The sequence below is a fragment of the Neofelis nebulosa genome, chromosome 10 (assembly GCF_028018385.1).
Source record: "Neofelis nebulosa isolate mNeoNeb1 chromosome 10, mNeoNeb1.pri, whole genome shotgun sequence".
Lineage (NCBI taxonomy): Eukaryota > Metazoa > Chordata > Mammalia > Carnivora > Felidae > Neofelis > Neofelis nebulosa.
Genome location: NC_080791.1, coordinates 86,730,508 through 86,748,786, shown reverse-complemented (window position 1 = coordinate 86,748,786; position 18,279 = coordinate 86,730,508). Strand labels below are relative to the sequence as shown.

The 18,279-nt window shown below is 41.6% G+C and overlaps 1 long non-coding RNA gene across 1 annotated transcript in view; it reads right to left on the bottom strand.

Moving 5' to 3' along the window:
- Nucleotides 1–5,993: 5,993 nt before the first annotated feature.
- Nucleotides 5,994–18,279, bottom strand: part of LOC131487660 (uncharacterized) — a 49,877-nt gene continuing 37,591 nt past the window's right edge. Inside the window, exon 3 of the long non-coding RNA XR_009249872.1 lies at nucleotides 5,994–6,255. This is a non-coding gene — a long non-coding RNA (uncharacterized LOC131487660). The remainder of the gene's footprint in view (nucleotides 6,256–18,279) is intronic.

The window sequence follows — 18,279 nt, the reverse complement described above, 5'->3', positions numbered from 1 at the left end:
ATCATCCTCAATGGGGAAAAACTGAGAGCTTTTTCCCTGAGATCAGGAACACGACAGGGATGCCCACTCTCACCGCTGTTGTTTAATATAGTGCTGGAAGTTCTAGCATCAGCAATCAGACAACAAAAGGAAATCAAAGGCATCAAAATTGGCAAAGATGAAGTCAAGCTTTCGCTTTTTGCAGATGACATGATATTATACATGGAAAATCCGATAGACTCCACCAAAAGTCTGCTAGAACTGATACATGAATTCAGCAAAGTTGCAGGATACAAAATCAATGTACAGAAATCAGTTGCATTCTTATACACTAACAATGAAGCAACAGAAAGACAAATAAAGAAACTGATCCCATTCACAATTGCAAGAAGAAGCATAAAATACCTAGGAATAAATCTAACCAAAGATGTAAAAGATCTGTATGCTGAAAACTATAGAAAGCTTATGCAGGTAATTGAAGAAGATATAAAGAAATGGAAAGACATTCCCTGCTCATGGATTGGAAGAATAAATATTGTCAAAATGTCAATACTACCCAAAGCTATCTACACATTCAATGCAATCCCAATCAAAATTGCACCAGCATTCTTCTTGAAACTAGAACAAGCAATCCTAAAATTCATATGGAACCACAAAAGGCCCCGAATAGCCAAAGTAATTTTGAAGAAGAAGACCAAAGCAGGAGGCATCACAATCCCAGACTTTAGCCTCTACTACAAAGCTGTCATCATCAAGACAGCATGGTATTGGCATAAAAACAGACACATAGACCAATGGAATCGAATAGAAACCCCAGAACTAGACCCACAAACGTATGGCCAACTCATTTTTGACAAAGCAGGAAAGAACATCCAATGGAAAAAAGACAGTCTCTTTAACAAATGGTGCTGGGAGAACTGGACAGCAACATGCAGAAGGTTGAAACTAGACCACTTTCTCACACCATTCACAAAAATAAACTCAAAATGGATAAAGGACCTGAATGTGAGACAGGAAACCATCAAAACCTTAGAGGAGAAAGCAGGAAAAGACCTCTCTGACCTCAGCCGTAGCAATCTCTTACTCGGCACATCCCCAAAGGCAAGGGAATTAAAAGCAAAAGTGAATTACTGGGACCTTATGAAGATAAAAAGCTTCTGCACAGCAAAGGAAACAACCAACAAAACTAAAAGGCAACCAACGGAATGGGAAAAGATATTTGCAAATGACACATCGGACAAAGGGCTAGTATCCAAAATCTATAAAGAGCTCATCAAACTCCACACCCGAAAAACAAATAACCCAGTGATGAAATGGGCAGAAAACATGAATAGACACTTCTCTAAAGAAGACATCCGGATGGCCAACAGGCACATGAAAAGATGTTCAACGTCGCTCCTCATCAGGGAAATACAAATCAAAACCACACTCAGATACCACCTCACGCCAGTCAGAGTGGCCAAAATGAAGAAATCAGGAGACTATAGATGCTGGAGAGGATGTGGAGAGACGGGAACCCTCTTGCACTGTTGGTGGGAATGCAAATTGGTGCAGCCGCTCTGGAAAGCAGTGTGGAGGTTCCTCAGAAAATTAAAAATAGACCTACCCTATGACCCAGCAATAGCACTGCTAGGAATTTATCCAAGGGATACAGGAGTACTGATGCATAGAGGCACTTGTACCCCAATGTTTATAGCAGCACTCTCAACAATAGCCAAATTATGGAAAGAGCCTAAATGTCCATCAACTGATGAATGGATAAAGAAATTGTGGTTTATATACACAATGGAATACTACATGGCAATGAGAAAAAATGAAATATGGCCTTTTGTAGCAACGTGGATGGAACTGGAGAGTGTGATGCTAAGTGAAATAAGCCATACAGAGAAAGACAGATACCATATGGTTTCACTCTTATGTGGATCCTGAGAAACTTAACAGAAACCCATGGGGGAGGGGAAGGGAAAAAAAAAAAAAAAAGAGGTTAGAGTGGGAGAGAGCCAAAGCATAAGAGACTGTTAAAAACTGAGAACAAACTGAGGGTTGATGGGGGGTGGGAGGGAGGGCAGGGTGGGTGATGGGTATTGAGGAGGGCACCTTTTGGGATGAGCACTGGGTGTTGTATGGAAACCAATTTGACAGTAAATTTCATATATTAAAAAATAAAAAAATAAAAAAATAAAAAAAAATAAATAAATAAATAAAAAAAAAATAATAAAAAAAATAAAAAAATAAAAAAAAAAAAATAAATAAATAAATAAAAAAATAAAAAATAAAAAAAAAAAAAAAATAAACATTCATTCCACAACCTGATACACATAATAAATGAGATGGTAAATGCTCAATTTTTAACAAGAAGAAATTTGACTCTGGAAGTCAAAGAACAATGTTCCAATTGCTCTAGGAAATCATTCTCCACTGGTAGCAAAAGAAAGCATGCCAATCTACTCACCATTATATGCACAGTATTTTGCACACTGCCACTCAGGAGGAATTTAATATGTGTAGAATGACTGACTGATTGACTGGAAGACACAATGCCCTTTAATTCATGGAACTTGAGAGTTTGAAGGGGCCACCTGCTTATGATGTGTCACAAATAAGGAGCCAGGGGACACATGACTTAAAACTAATTATGTGGTGGGCACCTGGGTGGCTTAGTCAGTTGATCATCTAACTCTGGCTCAAGTCAGATGATTTGTGAGTCTCATGATTTGTGAGTCTGAGCCCCACATTGGGCTTGCTGCTGTCAACACAGAGCCCCCTTCAGATCCTCTGTTCCCCTCTCACTGTCCCTTCCCCACTTGAGCTCTCAAAAATAAATAAAATATTTTTTAAAAACCTAATTAGGTGGTTAGTTGTTAATAGAGCTAGGATCCAAAATGTTGACTCTCTGGCTTGGACACTCAAATAAGTCATTGTCTTCTGTAGTAAATGTGCTCTTTTTTTTTTTTTTTTAATTTTGTTTTTAACGTTTTATTTATTTTTGAGACAGAGAGAGACAGAGCATGAACGGGGGAGGGGCAGAGAGAGAGGGAGACACAGAATCGGAAGCAGGCTCCAGGCTCTGAGCCATCAGCCCAGAGCCCGACGCGGGGCTCGAACTCACGGACTGCGAGATCGTGACCTGAGCTGAAGTCGGACGCCTAACCGACTGAGCCACCCAGGCGCCCCATAAATGTATTCTTTTTTTTAAAAAAATTTTTTTTTTTAACGTTTATTTATTTTTGAGACAGAGAGAGACAGAGCATGAACGGGGGAGGGTCACAGAGAGAGGGAGACACAGAATCTGAAACAGGCTCCAGGCTCTGAGCTGTCAGCACAGAGCCCGACGTGGGGCTCGAACTCACAGACCGCGAGATCATGACCTGAGCTGAAGTCGGCCGCTTAACCGACTGAGCCACCCAGGCGCCCCCCATAAATGTATTCTTAAAAACACCAGTCTCTCACAATATTCATGGAGTAAAGAGTAGAAGAAATTGTTCTATAATCAAATGATTTGAGGAACTGGTGAGTAAAACAAATTAAACCATGGATCTCCAGGAGGGAGATATGGTCCTCTATGCAGCATTTTTGAAGAGGGTTTGGCCATAACACCCCCTTGGAAGGGAACACCTTTGTAAACTGGTAGTTTATGAAACACTGGAAAAGACTGACCAGTAGGCCTCAACAAATACTTATTAAACACCTATTACATGCATGTATTATGATAGGAACTATGCAAAAAGTTAAGGTGAGTTAGACACCAAAGTGTTCCAGGGGCCTTTAACGAGAGAGGGTAAGAGCAGTGGTGGGGGCAGTGGGGGGAGCTCTTAAGAAAAGGCACGTATAATCTCCATCTGTGAATTTGATAAGCGTCATGAGAAAGGATCAAATAAAATGCTACTAAAATTCAAAAGAGGGGAATTAGGCCAGAGCTCCATGGAAGAAATAACATTTGAAAGGCAGCTGCTGTGCTCACTGCTATACCACCAAGGCAACAAATAACATTTGAGATGAATCTTAAAGGATGGGTATGAGGTGAGTTCTTTTAGTAAAGTTCTGCTAGATTTTGTTCATCTGAAAATGTCTTCATTTTATTCTCATTCATGAACCTTAGCTTTTCTGGATATACAGTGGACAGTTATTTCCGTTCAACACTTTAAATATATTATTCCACTGTCTCCTTGCATTTACTGTTGTTATTGGTAAGTCCACTAACAGTCTGGGTCAGTCCTTTGTAGGTGATTGTTTCTTTTCTCCCAAGCCGCTTTGGAGATTTTCTCATTGTCTTTGGTGTTCTCCAGTTTCCCTACAAACATGTTTAAGACATAAACTTCTTCTTAATTTATCATGCTAGGGATATGCTATTTCCTATATCTGTGGATTTAGGTCTTTTCATCAGTTCTGAAAAATTCTCAGCTACTATTACTTCACATATTAGGCCTTCCATTTTCTCTATCCTCTTCTTCCAAAACTCCAATTAAACATGTATTAGACATTCCCATTTTATCTTCCATATCTTTAACCTTCCCGTTCATACTTTCCATTCCCTTCTTTCCCATGCCACCTTCTGGATATTTTCTGCAGACAGTTCTTCAATTCACTAATTACCTCTTCAGACATTTAACATGTTCATCAAATGTTTACTTTCAACCATTTTATTTTCATTTCTACGGGTTCTTTTATTCTTCTTCAAATCTACCTGGTCATCCCTGAGGGTCCTTTGTTGCTTGCTTATCTTTGGTATTCCCCTCCCCCTACCCCTTATTTCTTTAAATTCTTCGTATGCTCCAATTCTACTTTAGAAAGGCAGCAAAACGTAGTGGTGAAGACTGCAGACTCTAGAATCAAACTACCTAAATTCAAATCGTAGCATTACCACTTAAGAAATGTTGACCTGGGACAATTTACTTAATCTCTCTGTGCCTCAGCTTTTTCATTTATAAAATGGGGGTGACTAGGGTGCCTGGGTGGCTCAGTTCCTTAAGCACCTGACTTTGGCTCAGGTTATGATCTCACAGCTCGGGAGTTTGAGCCCCATATAGGGCCCTCTGCTGTCAGCACAGAGCCCATTTCGCATCCTCTGTCACCCTCTCTCTCTGCCCCTCCCCTGTGCTCTCTTTGTGTCTCTCTCAAAAATAAATACATAAATACATAAATAAATAAATAGATAAATAAATAAACCTAACAAAATAAGTATTATTCTTTAAAAAAATAAAGTAAAATGGGGATGATAATAGTAATACTTGCTTAATAGAACTGTTATGACAAGTAAATAAGTTAAAATTAAAAACATTTTTGCAGTGGTGCTTAACACTTAAATCATTGCTTTGGCCATTTTTGTAAATTAAAAAATATATCCTATATCTGAGAATTCCAGTAGTTGAAGTTCTTGGGGTCAGACTGGATGTTTGTTTTTCTGCCAACTCTCTCTCTCTCAGTGGACTACCTCCTTCTGGGCTTGGTGATCTCAGATTTGAACTCAAACATGCATCTTAATGGCCTTCCTATTGTGAGGATTTGTTTCTGCTTTTTTGGGGTGGGTAGTGGGAAAATACCAACCTGAGACCTTCTGCCCCTTTTGGGGTGTCCTGGCCTAATGGAGAAGTCTCAGATTCTTGGCTTCCCCATCTTGTGATGCTTTAGAGCTTCTAACACTGCTACTAATTTGCACTGGCTCTCAGAGCAACCCAAATTTCTTATTTTCCTAGCACTCTGACTCCGAGTTCTGGTTTCAAAGCATTTTTTGGGAGAAGAGCTGTCCTTAGACAATTCCCTCACTACCGACATGCCCAGCAATGCATTTAAAAAATGATTCAATTCTGGGGTGCTTGGGTAGCTCAGGCAGTTGAGTGATCAACTTCAACTCAGGTCATGATCTCACAGTTCGTGGGTTTGAGCCCCATGTCCGGCTCTGTGCTGACAGCTCAGGGCCTGGACCCTGCTTCAGATTCTGTGTCTCTCTCTCTCTCTGCCCCTCCCCCGCTCGCACTCTGTTCCTTTCTCTCAAAAATAAATAGACATTAAAAAAAATGATTCAGTTCTTTTGTGGTTATAAGGCCTTCAGAGTACCTGGTTATCTACAATGCCTGAAGCTACCTCCTGCTTTGTATCAGTCAGAATTGGCTAGCTTATGCTGCAGCAATAAACAACCCCCAAACATCAGTGGCTTAGAGGAACAAAAGTTTCTTTCCCACTTATGTTACACATCCATCTTAGGTCAGCAGAGCCTCTGCTCCATGTCATACTTACTCAGGCTAATGGAGTTTTGACCATCTGGCACATTGTCAGAACCTGTAACAGGGGAAAATAAATATGATGAGTCATACTGTGGCTGTTCAGGGCTTCCATCTAGAAGTTATACACATTATTCCCATCATACTTACTTGACCAAAGCAAGTCACGCTTGCTTGCAGCAAGCGCTGCAAAACACCCCTCCCTTTTTAATGCTGGATAAACATGTGAAAATCACAAGATTATCCTTATAAGAGAGTGAAGCACAAAGGACCACACATAACTCCAAGGAAGTGCTTAGGAAGGAGAATGGGAACTATCAGTGACCATCACTAACAATTACTACATGCTTCTTTTTTCCACCTGAAATTATAAATATTATTATTTTCTTATACATACTTGGTAAATATCTTTAAAATTTTTATTATGAAAATCTCAAATGCAAGAAAAATGTAAAAAATAGTAGCATATAGGGGTACCAGAGTGGTTTAGTCAATTAAGTGTAGACTCTTGATTTCAGCTCATGAGATCAAGCCCCACATCAGGCTCCACACTGACAGTGCGTGGAGCCTGCTTTTGATTCTCTCTCTGTCCGTCTCCCATTCATGCTTGCTTTCTCTCAAAATAAATAAATAAACTGGGGTGCTGGGTGTCTCAGTCGGTTGAGTGTCCAACTTCAGCTCAGGTCATGATCTCACAGTTCATGGGTTTGAGCTCTGCTTCAGGCTCTGTGCTGACAGCTCAGAGCCTGGAGCCTGCTTCAGATTCTGTGTCTCCCTCTCTCTCTGCCTCCCCCCCACCCCCCACATGCTCTCTCTCTCTCTCTCTCAAAAATAAACATCAAAACAATTAAAAATAAATAAATAAACTTAAAAAAGAAAACAATAATAAACCCCATAACTACAATTTTAAATGCCTAAATAATAGTCTAGATGGGGAGGATTCAAATACATTTTATTATGAAATATTTCAAACATACTAAATTTAAAATGTTGAGGGCTTTTTATATTAAAAAGTAATATATGCTTCTCATTAAAATTTTTTTGATATAAAAAAGATGAAGAAGGGTGCCTGGGTGGTTCAGTCAGTTGAGCGTCCGACTTCGGCTCAGGTCATGATCTCACAGCTTGTGAGTTCAAGCCCCACATCGGGCTCTGTGCGGAAAGCTCAGAGCCTAGACCTTGCTTCGGATTCTGTGTCTCTCTCTCTGCTCCTAACCCACTTGCATTCTGTCTCTGTCTCTCTCAAAAATAAATACACATTAAAAAATTTTTTTTAAAAGATAAAGAAGAATGACCAGAATTTTAATAGATGTACATTCCAAATGGAAAAGAAAGTACCAAAAGTGTGGGTATTAGAGTATAGTGAATATTTGCAGAGAAGCAGTTAGCTTAGTTAAATGATAATCCCTTCGGTTAAATAGAGGGAATTGAAAGCCACTGGAAACAACATAAATTCAATCCAGCCTTAATTGGGCACCTACTATGTAAAGGTACTGGGATATAAAAAGGAATAAAATGCAGTCCTCACCATCTAGTAATATGATTGAAAACATAACTAGGAAGATTAATCTAGACCATCACAGGAGTGACCAGACACCAATGTGAAGAAACCAACTTCAAAGTTACTGCAATAGTCCAGGTAAAACCTCAGGAGATCCAGGATGAGGAGGCTGATAGAGGAGGAGATGGAAAAGAATACATTGAGAGATCTTATGGAGATCACATCTGTATAATATTCTAATTACCTAGATATGGGAAGCAAGGAAAGGAAAGACCCAGAGATCATTTGAAGATTGTAAACACAAAGGACAGGGAGGAAAAACCCCATTAATAGAACTAGAAACACCAGGAAGAGGCATTTTGGTAGTATACATATTGAATTTGAGATTCCATGAGTATATCCTGATGGAAGTTGGATTTATGAAAACAGAACTCAGGGAGAAATTGGAAATCAGAGTCCATGGCTTATACCATTTGCAGAAGATGAAATTGCCAAGGAAGAGCACTGCAAAACACCCCTCCCTTTTTAATGCTGGATAAACATATGAAAATCACAAGGTTATCCTTATAAGAGAGTGAAACACAAAACTATTCTTCCATCCAAAAATCTTGTCCTGTCACAATGAATGAAATTCCATCCTTATGGATCCATTCTTCTGTGTCTTGGGAGCCTTTTAGTTTTCAGTGTCCCCAGTTACAATGTCGATATCCCCAAATGATCCTTAGGAGTTGATCAGAAAATACTTTACCCAGCATGGGTTTATCATGGACTTTCTCAGCTGACAGTGGGCATTAGTTTGAAGTGCTGTGGAGGTTGATCTCCTACTCAGGAGATCAGGAAGAGGCAGCAGGAATCTGAATGGAAAGTGATCTGGTATTAGACCAAACCACTGAGTCCTTCAAGAGTCTTTCGAGACCCAGCTGTGGGACACATGCATGTGCACACACAGTCACACACACACACACACACACACACACACACACACACACACACATGTTGTTGGCCAAATGTACATAGTGAGAATGTGGTATAAAGTTCAGCATGGACAAGTCAGCACCGTAGCTTGGTTTGACAGTTGGGATGTTTATATGTCAGGTTGGTTGCCTGAAATATTACATTGGTTCCCTTTCCCTTCATTCAAACTGACTTCCAGGCTTTGCAATGCTTTGCCTGGAAAATTTGAGCCGAGCTCAAAATTGGATGCAGCCTCTTCGGGTAAAATGCACCTTGGTACTAAGCAGGAGAGCCATAGAACACAAAAAATGGTTAAAATGGTAAATTTTGTTCTGAGTATTCTGATACATGTGTATTATAACAAGAAATAAATGTAACATTTATTATCTTAAAAAAAAATGTTTGTGCCTTGAAGCACCATGAAGGGTGGTCTGGAGAGGGAGGGCTCAGGGAGGATGCCTTTGAGAAGTGATGAGTCTAGGAGAAGAGGTCCCCTTCAGGAAAAAGTGCAGAATCATCTAAGATGGGTGTCTTCTCCCTGCTTCCTGGCAGTGTCTAGATAGGCAGCATCCAGTGGGGAGAGGCTACATGAGCAAGGCCCAATCCCAGCATGGCCAATGAGTGCCTCCTGGGCCCCAGGTGAGCAACAGAGTACTACTCAGCCTGGAACAGAGAGGGCAAGGATTTAATCTCTTTTGTACATCACTACTTTATCAGCCCCAAGTCAGGCTTGGCACATGGTATGTGTTCAATAAATATTTGTTTAACAAATGAATAATAATGATAAGGCCGAGCCCTGGTGTTGCATAAGACCCCTGGACTTCTGTACAAGTCCATGGATTGGAAAGAGGCAGGTGGATAGTTACCTTTCTCACAAGTCTGGCAGGATGGGGACTTGGAGTCAGAATTAGGTGGATTTAAGGAAAATAATAGTGACATATTGCACATCTGATAGGCAATGTTTATTTATTATTTATTTATTTTTAATATAATTTATTGTCAAGTTGGCTATCATACAGTGTGTACAGCGTGCTCTTGGTTTTGGGGGTAGATTCCCATGATTCACCGCTTACATACAGCGCCTGGTGCTCATCATAACAAGTCTGATAGGCAATTTTAAAAAATACTATTTCCCAGGGGTGCCTGGGTGGCTCAGTCAGTCGTGTCTGACTTCAGCTCAAGTCATGATCTCGTCGTTCATGGGTTTGAGCCCTGCATTGGGTTCTCTGCTATCAGCACAAAACCCGCTTCGGATCCTCTGTCTGTCCCCTTCTCTTTCTGCCTCTCCCCTGCTTGTGCTCTCTCTCTCTCTCAAAAACAAATAAATATTTTTAAAAAAAGCTATTTCCCTGCATCCTTTGCCATATGTTATGTAACATATTTTATTTGCAAATAAATTATGCTTTCAATTACATAAATGGTAGATGTTCATTTACCAGTGGATAAAGAATTTTCAACACTAGCATAAACAGTGTAAGAGCTGTAATTCTCAGAGTGGAGGTACAAAAGCTTTTTCCACTTGGGATCTCTAGAGAATCAGACATCCTGCCCATGGACAGCCATGGGTATGAGTCAAGTCTAGGATAAACCAGTAGGGCCTCCACCTGTCTCCCCTAGGCCTTGAGGTCAGGGGCTGCAGTGGAGAGGGTTGGAGGGTAAATGCAGGAGATCTGGGTCCCACTCCTAGCCCTGTCAGCACATGGTTTAGGGTAAGCCCTTTAACCTCTTCTGCCAAACAAATGTCAGGTTTGATGGTCCCCAAGATAGAGCTGGGGTTCAGCCTGCACACACTTTGTCCAACCATCCCGATGTCTATGGAACTGTGTCTTGTGACTGGTTTAGCATCTACAATATGGTGGTTAAATATTTTCAATGTCATCCTCACTGTCAGGTCTCTTCCATGTGAAGACAGTCTCTTACAGGTCTGCAGAAGACAGGTAATTTGGCTTTCCAGAAGCAGGAGAGACATAGACACTCATCCAAAGCATCAACTTATCTGATTATAGGGGCGCCTGGGTGGCTCAGTTGGTTAAGTGTCCAACTTCGGCTTAGGTCACAATTTCACAGTTTATGGGTTTGAGCCTCGCGTCAGGCTCCGTGCTGACAGCTCAGAGCCTGGAGCCTGCTTCAGATTCTGTCTCCCTCTCTTTCTGCCCCTCCCCAACTCACATTCTGTCTCTATCAAACATAAATAAACATAAAAAATTTTTAAGAAAGCATCAACTTATCTGATTATAAATATTACTCCTGATGACTCCAGGAACAGTTACCATGAACCATATAAAACGAACTGCTTATCACTGGCTCTGTGCTCCAATTTTCCATTTTCCACCATCCTCTAATACTTTTCTCCCTCTACTGTAAAGTGATATGTTCCCTGATTTCAAAACTTCAACCTTCCCCGTTGATGTGGAAAATAAAAGAAGGCTTAAACTCAGAGCATCTGGGGTTGTCCCATGAAGCCTCATCATTCCTCTCAGGAAGAAAACAAAACACAAAGAGAAGCTGCTAAGGTAAGACACTGTCTAGCAGCCAGGGAGCAGTCTGTGTTCTCATTGCTCCATACCCTGCCCTCTACCCAGGACATCCTCTCTAAACCCTTTCTCCTGATGACCTTCAACCCATCCTTCAATGCCCCAACCCGTAATTATTTTACTTCCATAACACTTGTTACTCTTCCCCCCCCCCACCACTGTTATAGAACTTACCATTTGGTGATATAAGTATTATTTATAAGTCTACTTCCCAACTAGAACTCTTTAAGGACAGAGATTGGGTTTTGTTCTCTGTGTCCCATTGTCCAGCACAACACGCGGCATGGATAAGTCAATGTGCAAGAAATGTCATTCATGTCCTAAATAACACTAAGCTCACTGCCTCCCCACCTACCCCATAGCTAAGCGAACCAGGAACACATGTGTCGCCCTTGATCTGGACAAGTCAGATTTGCTTACAAAATTTTGAACTAAAGAGTATAAGAGGGGTGCCTGGGTGGCTCAGTTAGCTAAGCATCTGACTTTTCTTTTAAGTTTATTTATTATTTTGAGAAAGGGAGAGAGTGGGGGAAGGGCAGAGAGAGAGGGAGAGAGAGAATCTCCAGCAGGCTCCATACTGTCAGTGCAGAGCCTGACGAGGGGCTAGATTCCAAGAACTGAGATACCATGACCTGAGCCAAAATCAAGAGTTGGACCCGCAACTGACTGAGCTCCCCAGACACCCCTAAGTGTCCAACTCTTGATCGCAGTTCAGGTCTTGCCCTCAAGGTAATTAATCAAGTCCTGTGTTTGGCTCCATGCTGGGCATGAAGCTTGCTTTAAAAAAACAAACAACAACAACAACAAAATAAGAGTTAGGGCTAGGAGTCAGAAAGTTTGGCACTGGAAGGTCTCATAAAACTCTGACCTCCAAAATTCAACCTTGACACAAAAACTTTGGTGCAGGAAGTTTATCTGGGAGGTTATTCAAGGAAGTACAAATGAGGGTGGGGAAAGTGAGGCAGAGAAGGGAGAAAAGCCCATATAAGGTGTATTAACAAGCAGGTTGTGACCATGGGAAATTGTGGTTTAATCCTGCTTGAGATGCCCTGAGAAACTGTGAGGGACACACCTCAGAACTGCCCCACTGGAGAACCAGAAGGCTGGGGCATTTCTGCAGTGACTCCTGATGTCTACTGTTTGGGGTTGCACATTCCTGCAGCCCAGCAAGCTTCCTGGTACAAGAAAACAACTCTTTGAGGAGCATAGAGATGTGGATGCTTGAGGCGGGGAGCTGCCAGATCATGAAAGATGGTCTACCACTACTGCCCGTGAACAGGGCCAGGATGGGCCAGAGAACCTGGGCAGTACATCAACAACACCTGCTACAGTCACCCAAAGCCAAACCAAGCGTAAGTGATGGAGCAGTGGGAGCCGAGAGCCTTACAGAGGGGGCTGATCCCCAGAGAGGAGAATGGTAGGGAAGCTGGCAGAGAAGGAGGAGAAGCAGAGAGCACAGACAGCACAGTCACAGACACAGAGCCGAGGTCTGGCCGTCACCCTTTCTGTTTAGCAGCAGCCTGAAGAGGCCCATGTGGCACAGTCCCCATAGAGATATGACACAGGCTTTGCAGCTGGCCATCAGTCTTCCATCATCCTCTCTTCCATAATTTCTCCCCGCTCCTATTCGTGTATTTGTTGGTCCATCCTTCCGAGCTTCACTGACCTGTCATGAGTCAAAGGACTCCTATCTATATCCCTATTTATGTGCTGAGCTAAACTCTCTGCTTCTTTATCCAATGACTTGGGGGTCTACAGCCTCTGGAAAACCTGTATTCTAACATCTAACACAACACTCTCCTTTTTATTCCTTTGCAGTAGGTCCCGTATTATTACCTAGACTCTTTGGGTCAGCCATCCTGGGTCAAATTTGTTTGCCAGAATACAAAAGTGATGGCACAAAGGGAGGCCAGGGCAGAAAAAACAGTATACATCACAGGACACATCTAACTCTGGTAGTGTAGTAAAGAGTTCAGCTTATTGGCTGGAAGCAGCCACAGTACTAATTAATGCTCACTGGCTGAGAAAAGTCAGAATGGTTTCTTTACTCTAGATCTCATTGGCTGAGAGCATCTGATGACACTCAGAGACTGGGGAGAAACTGTATATACACTCACCATGTTTTTTTTTTTTTTAAGTTTTATTTATTTAAGTAATCTCTGCACCCAATGTGGGGCCTGATCTCATGACCCTGAGATCAAGAGTTACATGTTTTACTGACTGAGCCAGTCAGGTGCCCCTACACTCACATTTTTATTTTGGAAAATATCTCAGATAAAAATAGTGCAATAATTATTTGATATTGAGGAGGATAATCCTAAATATTAAAAGTATTCCCTGAAATACAAATCAAAACCACACTCAGATATCACCTCACGCCAGTCAGAGTGGCCAAAATGAACAAATCAGGAGACTATAGATGCTGGAGAGGATGTGGAGAAACGGGAACCCTCTTGCACTGTTGGTGGGAATGCAAATTGGTGCAGCCGCTCTGGAGAGCAGTGTGGAGGTTCCTCAGAAAATTAAAAATAGACCTACCCTATGACCCAGCAATAGCACTGCTAGGAATTTACCCAAGGGATACAGGAGTACTGATGCATAGGGGCACTTGTACCCCAATGGTTATAGCAGCACTCTCAACAATAGCCAAATTATGGAAAGAGCCTAAATGTCCATCAACTGATGAATGGATAAAGAAATTGTGGTTTATATACACAATGGAATACTACGTGGCAATGAGAAAGAATGAAATATGGCCTTTTGTAGCAACGTGGATGGAACTGGAGAGTGTGATGCTAAGTGAAATAAGCCATACAGAGAAAGACAGATACCATATGGTTTCACTCTTATGTGGATCCTGAGAAACGTAACAGAAACCCATGGGGGAGGGGAAGGAAAAAAAAAAAAAAAAGAGGTTAGAGTGGGAGAGAGCCAAAGCATAAGAGACTGTTAAAAACTGAGAACAAACTGAGGGTTGATGGGGGGTGGGAGGGAGGGGAGGGTGGGTGATGGGTACTGAGGAGGGCACCTTTTAGGATGAGCACTGGGTGTTGTATGGAAACCAATTTGACAATAAATTTCATATATTAAAAAAAATAAATAAATAAATAATAAATAAATAAATAAATAAAATAAAAGTATTCCCTGATGCTTAATTCTAAGGGGTTCTATTCTATCAACAGTAAATCCCTTTTACTTAAATTAGTTTGAAAGGCTTTCTGTTCCTTTCCCATCAGACCATCCTATGTCAATACCATGCCACCTGTATTAGTCAGGGTTCTTCAGAGAAACAGAACCAATAGGAGGGAGGGAGGGAGGGAGAGACAGAGGGAGAGGGAGACGTAGAGAGATTTTTATATTTTTAAGGAATTGGCTCACTTGATTGCAGAGAATAACAAGTCCAAAACCTGCAGGGGTAACCCATTGGTGGGAGACCCAGGGAAGAGGAGCAGTTTGAATCCAAAGGCAGCCTTCTGGCAGAATTCCTTCTTCCTCAGGAGAAATCAGTCTTCTTTCTATAAGGCCTTCAACTGATTGGATGAGGCCCACCTACATTATGGAGGGTAATCTACTTCACTCAAAGTCTGCTGAATAAAAAGACTAAACAAAGTCTACTGACTGAGTAAATCTCAACTAAAAAGATAATCTCAACCAAAAAAAAAAAAAAAACCTTCACAGAAACATCTGGAATAATGTTTGACCACATAGCTGGGTTGAGACAAAAAAATTAACCATCACACCCCCATCTCTGATCCTTAACAGTGGCTGCCTTGAGGACCACGTTGCAAATGATTCTGAAGCCACTTCAGACTCAATAGGAAAGAACACCCCGGTGAACCAGTAACGTCTGCTCTGAGCAGAGAAGGGAGGAGAGGTAGCCTGTGTCATCTATTGCTATTGCTATCTATTGCTATTCCGTCAATAGAAGTTTTTAGTTCATGCTTATGGAATGAATGAACAAATGACAAATTCTGTCCATTTTGCCATTAAACCTAGGACTAATCTCGATTCAAGCTTGGATTGTTTTGACATTAGCCAGGCAGGCCGAGCAAATTCTCAAGTGTGCCTGAAAACACGCACATGAACCCTCCCAGCAGCTTTGTTAGCAATGTCCCCAGAGTGGAAATAACCCCATTGTCCATCAGCAATACATGTAACAGTTCAGTAAATAAAAAATATTCTGTCACAATGATCATGCCATGATGAATATGCACTAGAGCTCCATACAACACAAGGTGCTCTTACAAACATAATGGAGCAAAAGAAGCCAGATACAAAAGAACAATACATTAATTCCATTTATATAAATTTCCAAGATATAAAAGTAAACTATATTCTATATAGATGCACACTTGGTGTTTTGCTTAAAAAAGCAAAGAAGTGGTCCCCATGAGTGCCACAATAGTGGTTATCTCTAAGAGCATGAGAGGGGTTATGGGGGAAAATTAGCAATAGTATATACATCTTGACTTGGGTGTTAACTTTATTTTTTAAAATTTTTAATGTTTATTTATTTTTGAGAGAGAGAGAGAGAGAGAGACAGAGTGTGAGCGGGGGAGGGGCAGATAGAGAGGGAGACACAGAATCCGAAGCAGGCTCTAGGCTCTGAGCTGTCAGCACAGAGCCCGAATCAGGGCTTGAATCCATGAACCACGAGATCATGACCTGAGTCAAAGTTGGATCCTTAACTGACTGAGCCACCCAGGTGCTTCTGGGTATTAACTTTAAAACAACTTGTTAAATGGCTTTTTTCCCCTGTGTGTTAAACTTGACAACCAGAAACTTAAAAAAGATGTTCCTAAGGTCTCCTTATGCCAATTCCTGAAGGAAAAAAAGAAAAAAAAGCAAACATGCAGGGGACATCATAAACCTCTGACCCACTCCTCATTTAGACTCTGGCTAAAGTGTCCAGTCACTGACTTTCCAGCCCTCTTCCTCACTAGTGTCTACTTTGTACCCTTTCCTGTCTTGCCTCTTCCTCCAGAACAAATGTCTTCATTTTAGTACAGTGAGTAGATTTATAATATAACAAATCTAACAGTTGAAAGTCCTAAAATTCATCCTCAGCAAAACTTGCAAAACAGCTGCAAAAAAAGATGAATGCCACTCGTGGGATCAAAAGCCTAGAAGGGTTTCGTGGAAAAGTTCAGTCGTGTGTGCATGCAAAGTCTGTTGTGAGCATAAGGCCCCATTAGAGGATAGAGTGTCCGCCCGTCTCATTACGGGCCGGAAGTTTCCGAAGGCTGTCCTTTCTAGTACAGAACCCCTGCTAGGCTCTCGTGATTTGCCTTCTAGGATCCTATGTTTAAAATTCGGAATGCAGCTTAGACAGACACAAGCAGAGCGGTTTTAAGGGCAGGTGCTGGAAGTTTATTTTTACCTCTTTTCATAGTCTCTAGTACTTGGAAATTTTTAGTTAAATATACTTCTTCCCTCTGGAAAACAGATTCACCCCTCTCCCACCTCTGCCTGGGGAATAACAAATTTCATAAGGAAACCTGAAAACCCATAGAGAAATATGCGATGCTTCAGACACCTCATGTCAGACTGGCTGTCACAGACCCCGGTTTGGGTCAGGCTGTTTAAGCATCTTTGGAAGAAGCATTTATCTAGAGGGGTCATTTTATAGATCCATTAAATCTACATTTTCTCTTGGGCTCCTTTCCCTAGCTCCCCTCAATCCTGCTCTAGTCACACACTCTAAAACCCCCCCCTTAAGCCTCAGAAATAAATCTCTATAAACTGCCAAGTGTTCAATAAGGCTTTTGCTATATCTCTTTGCAATTAGAATAAATTTACTGCTGGGAGATATGGGGGGAAATATGCAAGGTACTCCTTGGATAAATACACTGCAGCGAGAAAAGTAGAGGCTCTGTAAAAATTATCTCTGTGAATTCAACAAGGATCAAGGTCACTGGAGATGCTACATACCAGGGAATGTTAATTAATGGGCCTGCAGCTGGTGGTACCACTTGGCTGCCCAGTTCCAGCTGCTCGCTCCATATTTCTCTCGTTTGTAGGACCATTCTTGGATCAAATCCCATCTCTTTTTTTCCTCCAAGTACAAAAAGTACATAAGTCTATCCTGGAAGGATGCCAACCTTTCAGAGAACTAAGGAAAGTGTTGTTTCTTAGCTATTTTTATCTCCTTTTTTAAGAAAGGACACTCTATCACCTCGGGAGCTGGATTACTTGTAATCAGTGTTCAGGCTGTGGTCTGAGGTCACCGTTCTGGCACCGTCCACAGGGAGGTGTCCTGAAGACGGAGAGCAGAGAGGGACGCTTGTAACCCACCCCCCCACCCCCGCACCCCCCCCCCCCACACACACACACACTAAAGTAGAAGATACCTGAAAAGATGTTTCCCTTCACTATCTTCTTCATGACAAGGTCTGCAATTTAGGCCAGGATGGAGGCAAGGTCAAAATGCAACCAGAATGCACTCGACATCTCAGAGATGAAGAGAGAGAGAGAAAGAGAGGGAAAAAGGAGAAAAGGAGAAAAGAAAATTCTGAAGAAGAGGCAGAAAGTATTTCTAGCGTCAGGGTAGCCTATTTATTCCACTTAAACCTGCTGGAAAGCATTAAATGAGACCAGGCATGTAAATCACTCAGCACGCTTACCAGGGACACAGGCTGCTATTGTTAATTGTAGTAAAATTTCAGCTAGAACGTAGAATAGAAGTGTTCAATATGGGCCCTCTCCATACTTGCCTGGGAGCTGTATTTAGGCAGTGCATTGTTGTTTTAGCATAGACTTCAGAGTCAGAAAGATCTAGGCTTGTGCACCTGCTCAATCACTTAAGTAGCTATTTGTCACTTGGCTGCTGCATTAGCCTTTTAGACCTCAACTTTGTCATCTGTAGAATGGGGCTAATAATCGTTACCTGTCTCAAGGCTATTGAGTGGATTGAATGAGATACAGCATGTAAAACCTTTGGCAAAGTGTTTGATGCCTAGTTAATCTCAATCAATATTCATTGTTATAATTGGGGCTCTTAGAATTGTTTCCATAGGTCAGCAAGTGAAGATGATTCTTTTCCTGGTGGAAAAGTGTTTCAGGAAAAGAGCTGGCCTCTCTGGGCAGGTGAAGA